Consider the following 13,280-nt stretch of genomic DNA (forward strand, 5'->3'; position numbering starts at 1 on the left):
ACGGTTGAAGGTCGGCCCGTTGAACTGCATCTTCACTTGGTCTCGCTTGGGGATCGGAGGGCTCGGTCGCTTGGGTGTTTGAAGTTGGAGAAGATCGGATCTGCCTTGTGGGTGGGAGAGGAAGAGAGGCACCCCATTTATAGGCTTGTGCATGGGAGAGGAAGAGAGAAAGGATGAGAACGGTGCGTGTGTGAATCCGGACGCGTGTGTGTATCCATTACGTTTTGCACACTTAAATTTTTGCACAAAAACGATGCATGGGGCGCGTGCGTGCATCTGAATCACCGCATAGCTCTTTGACCGGGCGGTGCATGTGAATCGCTGCCCTGAACCACTGCACTGAACCACCTAGCTCGCCTCGCTAGCCTAGCTCACCTAGCGCGCCTCGCTCGCCTCGCTCGCATGCATGCACGTCGCCGCCTCCCACGCATGCAAACCCACGTCGCCGCCTCCATGCATGCAAGGCCTGGAAAGGCTGAGACGGGCTATTTACTGCGGTCTCAGGCCCAGAGCACGAGACGGCCCAACGGTCCATCCAGCGCGCCCGGTATTTGTTAAAAAAACAATCTCCCAGCCAATCAGATTGCATCTCGTGGATCGCCCCCCTCCTCCCCGCAGATTCCTTCTAGAAGGGTTAGATCGACGGCCCTTGATCGCCGCTAGGGTTAGATGAACGGTCCTTGTTCAGCGCTAGGGTTAGCGGGGTTTGGGAGGGGTTTGAAGCAGTCAAAGCTATGTTTGACCAGATTTCAAATGAGCATAATAAATTAAATAAAAATCAGAAAAATAAAAAACCTGCGCACATAGTCTTCTTATGTCATATACTAATGATTTAAGTTGATAAACAAGCTTTACGTACATTTAAATGATAAGTTCATGTATATTGTATGATATCTCGAGTATCTCAAACTCTCTTGTATGAAGTGAAGAGAAGTGTTTTGGGGAAATGAACATGAAAATTTCAAAAAACTAACCACAGCTTCATTTTGGAGTGACTAAGAAGGATCCAGGCTTAGTTTTTCATTTTGATGTTTTACACTTGTTTAAATCTTGGTCAAAGTTAAGTTTGACCAGAATTCAAATGAGCAAAACAAATTTAAAAAAATCAAAAAATGGAAAAACCAGCGCACATAGTCTGTACATATAGAATATATGTGTAGGAAAGTTATTTGGCTGATTTAGACAAGGTCGAATTTTTTTTGCTTAGAAATGAGGCCGTTTACCCTACCTTTGGACCCCTCTTTTTAGCACATTTTTCATGAAAATTTCAAAAAGCTCACCACAACTTCATTTTGGATTGACTAAGAAGTATCCAGGCTTAGTTCTTCATTTTGATGTTTTAGACTTGTTTAAATCTTAGTCAAAGTTAGGTTTGACCAGAATTTAAATGAGCAAAACAAAATTCAAAAAAATGTTTCGTAATTATTCATGTGCTCATTCAAACATCATCCAACAGATATTTAAACATCATGTCAAACATACTTCTAACATAGGTCCAACATCATCCAATAGAAATACAACATGTCAAGTGATAAATTTTTCATAATACAACATCATCCCTTATTCATAATGTTTCATAATTATTCATAGATAGCGTTGGGGCTTCTGTCTGTTCCTTGAGCTTCTTGCCATCACTTTGCTCCTCGTGCACCTTGTGCTCATTGTTTCTTCTCTTCTTCTCTTGGTTGTCGATACCTTGCGTGTCTTCTTCAAACCTACCATAGAGCTGTGCAAAACATAAACGGTAATGAGATCATGTCAAGTGATAGATGTACAGTAGTATTTGACCCTTACAAGATTTACATACCTAGCAGAACTCACAACAACAGAAGGTTGGTCACCATTTGGAGCCTCACTTGGATCATCATTTGGAGCCTCACTTGGATCACCATGATCACCATTTAGAGCCTCACTTGGATCACCATTTGGAGCCTCACTTGAATCATTATTTGGAGGATATTTTGGATCATCGTCAAAATCATGCGGTTGTTAACCATCATCATTTGGAACGTCCTCAAAATCCTTATCTGATGCAATCGGCTGTTGACCATCATTTTCATCATCTGTTGAGGCAACCGGCTGCTGACCAACATTTTCATCGAAGCCTTCATCGAAACTCTCTCCGAACGCTGGATCTACTGTGTTATCACAATACTTACCAAAATGACCAGACCCACCACACCTTGTGCACTTACGCTTCCTCGCTCCAAGTCCAGCTCCTTCGCTGCGAGCTCTGATTCGACTCTTCCTTGGTCTACCCACTGCTCTCTTCAGAATTGGAGCGCAAAGCTTGAATCCAGGGTCCACTATGTCCCATTGTTGTTTTCCCTCCATAGCAAGAAAGGAATAAGCATATGTGGCTTTGAACCTTGCAACAGAGTAGTAATCATGCACATACTGCTGTATGTTCCCTGCTGGACCTGGGAGAGAAGTGATGAAAAACAAGGCATGAATGCATGGCAACCCAGTTATCTGCCATTGCCTACAACTGCAAGTTCTAGCTTCTAAATCCACTGGATATCTCCATTCCCTCTTCTCTTTATCCAAATATGATATCTCTGCTGTGGTACCCGAGCAAAGAGTCATGTTCATTTCCAAGCCTGTTGTCTTTTGCTTCAGTTCATTCATCACGGCAGGGATGATAATGTGGCCCATGAATTTTGCCTCGGCTATTCCTGCGCGATAATGAAATTTCTGCATGTATTCTATCCTTATCCTGTCAAGCAAATCCACCACATAATGACCCTTTAGTTTCCGGATCGTTGAGTTGAAAGACTCTGCTAGATTATTGTGCACATAGTCAACTTTGCTCACTTCACTGAATTGGCTTCTGGCCCATAACTTGGAGTGGTGTGTTTCCCAGTATTCTTTCACTTTGGGATTCATGTATAACTGCCTCAAGTGGTAGTTGTGCTTCTTCACACTGCATGTCAAAGATGCTGGCCATAAATTGTCGGTATACACCTTTCCTTTGAATTTCTTCATGAAATTTGCAGCAAGGTGACGCATGCATTCCCTATGCTCTACTCCAGGGAACACATTATCCACGGCCACTTCTAAACCTTTGCAGGCATCTGTATGAATGACCAACCCATTGGGATGTGCAATAGCCCGGCGGAGATTATGCAAAAACCAAGTCCAGCTCTCCTCAGACTCTGTCTCCAGCACACCATAGGCAACTGGAAATACAAAACTATGTGCATCAACTGCACAAGCTGCTACTAACTATCCTTTAAACCTCCCTGTGAGAAAAGTGGCATCAATAGCCAAATAAGGCCTACAGCCTGCCAAAAAACCCCGGCGACAAGCCTCAAAGCAGACAAAAACCCTCCTAAAGCATTCCTTGGTCTTTGTCACTCCTCTGAATGTGTACTCCACGGTGTGGTGATCAATATCTACAATACTACCTGGGCTGGTCCTCTCCACTTCACCTTGGAATGAATACAACAATTGAAAACTTTCCTGCAAGTTACCATAAATAGAATCCATAGCATGTTGTTTACCATTGAACAACCTCATGTATGGTAAATCTATCTTGAACTTATCTTTGATGTTCTTCTGCAATTCCTTTGGACCCACTTGCTGGTTTTATTTCACCCACTTCTTTACTTCTTCTGCCATCCATCTTGACTTGGCTCTACTGATTGTATCCTTCCTAAGGGTTGATTCCTGGCATGTGTGCTTAAAGGGGTTCACTTTGACCTGAAAATTAGTGCTATTCCGCATTTTAGATGCAAGCAGCCTCCATGGACAACCTTCAGTCGGAAAGTGCACTCTGTAACGTACTTGATCACTCTTGTCAACTTTGAAAGTACGTTCTACCTTGATGCAGTATGTCACAAGTGCATTTCTACACTCATTCATGGATGCAAAAACTGTACCTTCTTCCATATGAGGGTTCAAAGGGTCCCATTCAATAGCTGCAAGGTCTTCGTCCTCACCCATCGCGTCATCATCCACACTGACTGCATTGTGAGCCTCATCTTGATTTTCAGTCCGAGGTGCCCGTCGTAAATTCCGAATAACATCAGAATATAGCTTCTCTTCATCAACCCCAGAATTGTAGCCATCAGGCTCCACTTCAAGGGGGACCCTACTGCTGTTGCCCACACTTGTCGAGCCACCACGTCGCCGTGCACCAACTGAACTGTTCTGGCTAGAGATGCCATTACGATGACTTGGTTCTCCCCGAGATGTTGCACCCGCCATCCTAGGTCCAAATGCGTGCTCAAGCACATCAACTTGCAGCCTCACATGAAAATTATCTTTCTCTTTATGCCTAACAAACATGGTAGCTAGCTCTTCATCATTACTAACTGTCACCCAATTCTTTTCCCCATCATAGTATTTGTATACCACTTCATCAAGCAAACCCCAAGGATATTGGCTACAAATTACCTCCCCAAATTGTCTGAAACTCCAATTACTAGCCATTGGCAACCGATAATCAAAACCTCCTTGGTATTTCTTCTTATCCTTTGCATCGAACATGTACCGATCCCTTCTAATGTGCACCATGAAAGCAAACCGCAACTCCATCCTAACAGGCGAAAAATAGAGACGCAATCAGCACACTAATTGGGCAAACCTACTCGAATCGAGTGTTCAAATGCACAACTAAGCTCAATCTAAACAAGAGGCGAGACTTTCCCCTCGGGAACCCAGTCGTGGACGCGGCGGATCTCCGGCCCGATGCCTGCCTCGCCAAATACTCCGGGGTCGCTGCTGCTCACCATTTCGCCCTAGGGTTCTTACTCCTAGTTTAAATAGCTCCAGCAGCCCCCCACCTTTGAGCGCTCTGGCCGGGCGCACGGAAGAAGGCCACGCCGCGGATCGAGCAGGTCGCGGGCGCCCCACCCGTGGCGTCGCAGGAAGGTGGTGGGCGTCACAGGTAGCCGTGGAGCATAGGCGTAGGGAGGTAGCAGCGGAGCAGGCCGTGCAGCTGGTGGCGGGCAGGTGCTGGCCGCGGCGCAGGATAGCCGACCGAGCGGATGGGTTGCCAATGATTTGGGGATTTAGTTGCACGGGCCTACATGTCAGCTCCGGACCCATGTCCACGCGGTCCCATGTGTAAGCTCCGGACCCACAACCACTAATGCCGGCGGACGGAATGGACTCAAATATGGCCGTTTAGCCTCGTCATAGTTGTTGTGCTCGGACTAGGGGCAAAACTGAGGACAATTCGCATAAGAGGGAAAAACTGAGCACATGGACACCACTAAGGGCAAAAGGATAATTAACCCTAGATATTAATGTGAGTGAGTAGGGATTGCCATGCAACGGATGCACTAGAGCTATAAGTATATGAAAGCTCAAAAAGAAACTAAGTGGGTGTGCATCCAACTTGCTTGCTCATGAAGACCTAGGGCAATTTTGAGGAAGCCCATCATTGGAATATACAAGCCAAGTTCTATAATGAAAAATTCCTACTAGTATATGAAAGTGATAACATGAGAGACTCTCTACTATGAAGATCATGGTGCTACTTTGAAGCACAAGTGTGGTAAAAGGATAGTAACATTGTCCCTTCTCTCTTTTTCTCTCATTTTTCATTTTTTCATTTTTTCATTCGGGCCTTTTCTCTTTTTTATGGCCTCTTTTCTCTCTCTTTTTTATTTGGGCTTCTTTAGCCTCTTTTATTTATTTTTCGTCCGGAGTCTCATCCCGACTTGTGGGGGAATCATAGTCTCCATCATCCTTTCCTCACTTGGACAATGCTCTAATAATGATGATCATCACACTTTTATTTTTCTTACAACTCAATAATTACAACTCGATACTTAGAACAAGATATGACTCTATATGAATGCCTCCGGCGGTGTACCGGGATATGCAATGATGCAATAGTGACAAGTATGAAAGAATTATGAACGGTGGCTTTGCCACGAATACTATGTCAACTAGATGATCATGTTAAGCAATATGACAATGATGGAGTGTGTCATAAACGGAACGGTGGAAAGTTGCATGGCAATATATCTCGGAATGGCCATGGAAATTCCATAATAGGTAGGTATGGTGGCTGTTTTGAGGAAGTTATATGGTAGGTGTATGATACCGGCGAAATGTGCGCGGTATTAGAGAGGCTAGCAAAGGTGGAAGGGTGAGAGTGCGTATAATCCATGGACTCAACATTAGTCATGAAGAACTCTTATACTTATTGCAAAAATCTACAAGTTATCAAAGAAAAGTATTACGCGCATGATCCTAGGGGGATAGATTAGTAGGAAAAGACCATCGCTCGTCCCCGACCGCCACTCATAAGGAAGACAATCAATAAATAAATCATGCTCCGACTTCATCACATAACGGTTCACCATACGTGCATGCTACAGGAATCACAAGCTTCAACACAAGTATTTCTCAAATTCACAACTACTCAACTAGCATGACTTTAATATCACCATCTCCATGTCTCAAAACAATTATCAAGTATCAAACTTATCATAGTATTCAACACACTCATAAGAGAGTTTTTATTATTAATCTTGCATACCAAGCATATTAGGATTTTAAGCAAATTACCATGCTATTTAAGAATCTCAAAATAATCTAAGTGAAGCATGAGAGATCAATATTTTCTATAAAACAAATCCACCACCATGCTCTAAAAGATATACGTGAAGCACTAGAGCAAAACTATATAACTCAAAAGATATAAGCGAAGCACATAGAGTATTCTAACAAATTCCAAATCATATATGGCTCTCTCAAAAGGTGTGTACAGAAAGGATGATTGTGGTAAACTAATAAGCAAAGACTCAAATCATACAAGACGCTCCAAGCAAAACACATATCATGTGGTAAATAAAAATATGGCTCCAAGTAAAGTTACCGATAGAAGTAGACTAAAGAGGGGATGCCTTCCGGGGCATCCCCAAGCTTTGGATTTTAGGTGTCCTTAGATTATCTTGGGGGTTCCATGGGAATCCCCAAGCTTAGGCTCTTGCCACTCCTTGTTCCATAATCCATTAAATCTTTACCCAAAACTTGAAAACTTCACAACACAAAACTTAAAGTAGAAAATCTCGTGAGCTCCGTTAGCGAAAGAAAACAAAAGACCAGTTTAAGGTACTGTAATGAACTCATTATTTATTTATATGGGTGTTATACCTACTGTATTCCAACATCTCTATGGTTTATAAACTAATTTACTAGCCATAGATTCATCAAAATAAGTAAACAACACACGAAAAACAGAATCTGTCAAAAACAGAACAGTCTGTAGTAATCTGTAGCTAGCGCAAGATCTGGAAACCCAAAAATTCAAAAATAATTTGCTGGACGTGAGAATTTATTTATTAATCATCTTCAAAAAGAATTAACTAAATAGAACTTTCCAAATAAAAATTACAGCAGTTCTCGTGAGCGCTAAAGTTTCTGTTTTTTAGAGCAAGTTCAACAAGACTTTCCCCAAGTCTTTCCAACGGTTCTACTTGGCACAAACACTAATTAAACACAAAAACAGAGGCTAAATAATTTATTTATTACTAAACAGGAGCAAAAAGCAAGGAATAAAAATAAAATTGGGTTGCCTCCCAACAAACGCTATCGTTTAACACCCCTAGCTAGGCATAACAAGCAAGAATAGATCTAGGTATTGCCATAATAATAAGATAGATTGTTAAAACTCATTTCATATTCTCTACGTTCAGCAGCAAGTTTTCTTTTAGGCAAGCAAAAGTAATCAATAGGGTTAAATTTGTTGGGACAAAAGTCTCCAAGATCAACCTTGGGAGGTATAGGTTACTCCTTTGGTCCTTCATATTGCACAACCAATTCATCATTATAAGCATTCTTTTGATAGAACTTTGTGAGCCTATATTCAAGAGAATATCCCAATTCATTATCTCGAGTAGCCAAATCATCATTAAGTTCAGAAATTCTATCAACTAAAACATTGGTAGGAACCCTTTTTCTAAGATTTTCATTGAAAGCAACATAGTCTAAAGATTGAAAACGCATTATTTCTTCTTGATCAAAGAGGATAGTCTCTATGGGAGGACGACAAACGTCCACCCTATAATGTGCAAAGATTTGTTTGGCCTCTTTTATTATGAATCGAAACTCATGAGCCAAAAAGATAGTAACGGCACGCTTAACCGAAGAATGCTCAATATTAGAAAATTCTAGGAAAATCCTTTGTATAGAAGGATGCATGTGCATGAATTGTCTCTCAAGTTCACCTACAAGCATGGCAATAGCGTCCGCAAGACTACTAGTTCTATGAAGAATAGAACTACCCATAGAAGGTAAAGCACCGGCACAAGTAAAGAAATCTTGAATAACTCCTTTTCCAATAATATTACCACTACCAACACGAAATCGTTTTATATGTGAGATAGTGGGTTCTTTAGTATGAGCATCAAAATTATTATTGACAATAGTATCCCCAATTTCAGACATAGAGGCAGAGGGTAAAGAACTAGCCATAATGATAAGCAAGCAAACTAACACACAAGCAAACAAAAAGCAAGCGGACAAAAAGGGCAAATAGAGAGGGAGGATAGAGAGAGAGACAGAGAGAGAGAGAGAGAGGGCGAATAAAACGACAAGGGTGAATTGGGGGGAGAGGAAAACAAGAGGCAAATGGCAAATAATGTAAGGCGGGAGATAAGGGTATGTGATGGGTACTTGGTATGTTGACATTTGCGTAGACTTCCCCGGCAAGGGCGCCAAAATCCTTCTTGCTACCTCTTTTAGCATTGCGTTGGTTTTCCCCGAAGAGGAAGGGATGATGCAGCAAAGTAGCGTAAGTATTTCCCTCAGTTTTTGAGAACCAAGGTATCAATCCAGTAGGAGGCAACAAGCAAGTCCCTCGTACCTGCACAAAACAAATAAATCCTCGCAACCAACGCAAATAGGGGTTGTCAATCCCTATAGGGCCACTTACGAGAGTGAGATCTGATAGATATGATAAAGATAATATTTTTGGTATTTTTATGATAAATATGCAAAGTAAAATAAAGGCAAAGTAAATAGCAAAGTAAATAACTAAGTAGTAGGAGATTGATATGATAAAGATAGACCCGGGGACCATAGGTTTCACTAGTGGCTTCTCTCGAGAGCATAAGTATTCTACGGTGGGTGAACAAATTACTGTTGAGCAATTGACAGAATTGAGCATAGTTATGAGAATATCTAGGTATGATCTTGTATATAGGCATCACATCCGAGACAAGTAGACCGACTCCTGCCTGCATCTACTACTATTACTCCACTCATCGACCACTATCCAGCATGCATCTAGAGTATTAAGTTAAAACAGAGTAACGCCTTAAGCAAGATGACATGATGTAGAGGGATAGACTCATGAAATATGAAGAAAACCTCATCTTGTTATCCTCGATGGCAACAATACAATACGCACCTTGCTGCCCTTACTGTCACCGGGAAAGGACACCGCAAGATTGAACCCAAAGCTAAGCACTTCTCCCATTGCAAGAAAGATCAATCTAGTAGGCCAAACCAAACTGATAATTCAAAGAGAGTTGCAAAGATAACCAATCATACATAAAAGAATTCAGAGAAGATTCAAATATTATTCATAGATAGACTTGATCATAAACCCACAATTCATCGGTCTCAACAAACACACCGCAAAAAGAAGATTACATCAAATAGATCTCCACAAGAGAGGGGGAGAACTTTGTATTGAGATCCAAAAAGAGAGAAGAAGCCATCTAGCTACTAGCTATGGACCCGTAGGTCTGAAGTAAACTACTCACACTTCATCGGAGAGGCTATGGTGTTGACGTAGAAGCCCTCCGTGATCGATGCCCCCTCTGGCGGAGCTCCGGAACAGGCCCCAAGATGGGATCTCGTGGATACAGAAAATTACGGTGGTGGAATTAGGGTTTTGGCTCCGTATCTGATCGTTTGGGGGTACATGGGTATATACAGGAGGAAGAAGTACGTCGGTGGAGCAACAAGGGGCCCACGAGCATGGAGGGCGCGCCTGGGGGGGGCAGGCGCGCCCCCTACCTCGTGGCCTCCTGTTGATTGGCTTGACGTAGGGTCCAAGTCTCCTGAGTTGTATTCGGTGAGAAAATCACGTTCTCGAAGGTTTCATTCCGTTTGGACTCTGTTTGATATTCCTTTTCTTCGAAACCCTAAAACAGGCAAAAAACAGCAATTTTGAGCTGGGCCTCCGGTTGATAGGTTAGTCCCAAAAATAATATAAAAGTGGATAATAAAGGCCAATAATGTCCAAAACAGTAGATAATATAGCATCAAGCAATCAAAACTTATAGATACGTTGGAGACGTATCACCCACTTGGAGCTCTGCGGCTCATTGACATAAAACCACCCCTGCTGCCACAGGTCTGAAGATTTGGCGAAAGATCCTTTGGGCCAAACCGCGCCGGCCAGTTTGCCTATTATGACACTTCCGCTCTCTGCCTGCATCTCCTCTGCCACCTGCGGCCTCACATCAGAGGTCTTGAGCCACAAACCGAAGTGTGGAGGAGTCCGGAGCAAGGCCTCACACATGACTATAAATGTTGAGATGAGGAGAATAGAGTCCGGGGTCAGATCGTGAAAATCTAGCCCATAGTAAAATATGAGCCCCCGGACGAAGGGGTTAAGCGCAAACCCTAGCCCGTGAAGGAAGTGAGACACAAATACAACCCTCTCGCCAGATCTGGGCATCAGTATGACTTGCCCTTGCGCCGGAATTCGATGAAAGATTTCCGAGGTCAGGTACCTCGCTACGCAAAGCTCCGCAATGTCCTCCTCTGTGACAGAAGAGGCCACCCACCGGCCCTGACGGTTGGATCCGGACATGACTAAGGCTGGTGGTGATTGGAACCCAAGAGTTGGAACTTGGGGTGGCTAGAGTTGAGGAAGGAGCAAAGCACAAGGAAGAAGAAGAGGCAGGCTCTCTATAAAAGGCCCCGGATATTGGGCGTCTCTCCCAGGGTCTCTAAACTTACCTATCACTAAGGAGTTGTACCCGGGGGACGGTTGGGTTACCCACGCCTGCATTAATGAAAATCCCGTAAATACAGGGACTCGATCTCTGCCCCGACGAGACGTGCCAGTAAAACCGCACCCCGAGACGTGGGGCGGCTCGCTAGCTGACGGTTGGAAATAGCAACCGGGCGGGCATGATATGATGTCATGTACAGTTATCAACAAGTTGGGCTCGTGAGTTATTATATTCTCTGCCATTATATGCACAGGTCCGGATATACTTACTTCGTCTGAAGACTGTTCTGGAGTTCGGAAGGAGGGAACCCGCCTTGCAATGCCGAAGATAAATCTGCGCGCCGGACTCCTCGTCATTGAAGTCAGGTTCAGGGGCTACTGAGGGAGTCCTGGACTAAGGGGTCCTCGGGCGTCCGACCTGTTATCTATGGGCCAGACTGATGGGCTGTAAAGACATGAAGACCGAAGACTGCACCATGTCTGGATTGGACTCTACTTGGCGTGGAAGGCAAGCTTGGTGACCGAAGATTCCTTCTTATGTAACTGACTCCATGTGAACCCTAGATCCCCTCGGTGTCTATATAAACCGTAGGGGGTAGTCCGGAAAGAGGGACATATACTCATTACCATATTCATAGGCTAGACTTCTAGGGTTTAGCCATTACGATCTCATGGTAGATCAACTCTTGTAATACTCACATTCATCAAGATCAATCAAGCGGGGAGTAGGGTATTACCTCCATAGAGAGGGCCCGAACCTGGGTAAACATCGTGTTCCCGATCTCCTGTTACCATCGATCCTAGACGCACAGTTCGGGATCCCCTACCCGAGATCCGCCGGTTTTGACACCGACAGAGACCATTAGTACCGGTTGATAACACCAACCGGTACTAAATGTTTGGGGGGTTTTGATTTTATTTTGAATTTTCCTTTAATTTTGTGTTTTCAATTTAATTTACAGATTGTTTTTACGTTATAATGAATTGTTAAATCATTAGGTGAAAGTACCGCAGATTAGTTTCGACTGGATCCATGCATCCAGTTGAAACAAATCTGCGGTTTCTTTCATGAATGATATAATAACTCATCATCATCATATTAATATAAAAACTCTTGCATCATATCATCACCAACAACAGTATACTAGCTAGCTGAAAATCATCATATATAGTCGTCATTACCTATTTAATCGTCATAGGCATTACCGCTATCTAATCACCACCAACACTAGCTTAAAGAAGAAACATTCACTTGTACCAGAAGCAAAGATATCAGTGAGTTCAACATGGTCATGAGATTATAAGCGTTCATAAGACCACAAAAGAAAATCACTCTTTGAGATTAAGTTCAGGACGAAGAACACGGACATGAGAGGACAAGTACTAAGAGAATGAACTAGCTAATCACTCCTGCTGCTCTCTCTGAGGTAAAATAGCATTGAACATGTATAGCTCTCCTGATTCATCATATTGGAGCATGCAGATGAACCTGTATCCTAATCGTGGGTTGCGCTTCTGATTGCTGCCCCCTAGTACTTCTCTGCAGGCGGGCGATGACGGCATGACAGGCTGAGGCGGTGATGACGGGGGCGGTAATACGTCTCCGTCATATCTACTTTTCCAAACACTTTTGCCCTTGTTTTGGACTCTAACTTGCATGATTTGAATGGAACTAACCTGGACTGATGCTATTTTTAGCAGAATTGCCATGGTGTTATTTATTTGCAGAAACAAAATTTCTCGGCATGACCTGAAACTTCACGGAACATCTTTTCGGAAATAATAAAAAATCCTTGCAAACGATGAAGACCAGGGGCGCCGCACCCTAGCCACGAGGGTGGGTACGCGCCTGCCCCCCTAGGGCGCGCCCCCTACCTCATGGGCCCCCTGGAGCTCCTCCGATCTCAACTCCAACTCTATATATTTGGTTTCAGAGAGGGAAAAAATCAGAGAGAAGGATTCATCACGTTATACGATAAGGAGCCGCCGCCAAGCCCTAAAACCTCTCGGGAGGGCTGATTTGGAGTCCGTTCGGGGCTCCGGAGAGGGGAATCCGTCGCCATCGTCATCATCAACCTTCCTCCATCACCAATTTCATGATGCTCACCACCGTGTGTGAGTAATTCCATCGTAGGCTTGCTGGACGGTGATGGGTTGGATGAGATTTATCATGTAATCGAGTTAGTTTTGTTAGGGTTTGATCCCTAGTATCCACTATGTTCGTAGATTGATGTTGCTATGACTTTGCTATGCTTAATGCTTGTCACTAGGGCCCGAGTGCCATGATTTCAGATCTGAACTATTATGTTTTCATCAATATATGAGTGTTCTTGATCCTATCTTGCAAGTC

Source organism: Triticum urartu, chromosome 2A (genome assembly GCF_056163025.1).
Source record: "Triticum urartu cultivar PI428250 chromosome 2A, HENAU_Tu73, whole genome shotgun sequence".
NCBI classification, from domain to species: domain Eukaryota; kingdom Viridiplantae; phylum Streptophyta; class Magnoliopsida; order Poales; family Poaceae; genus Triticum; species Triticum urartu.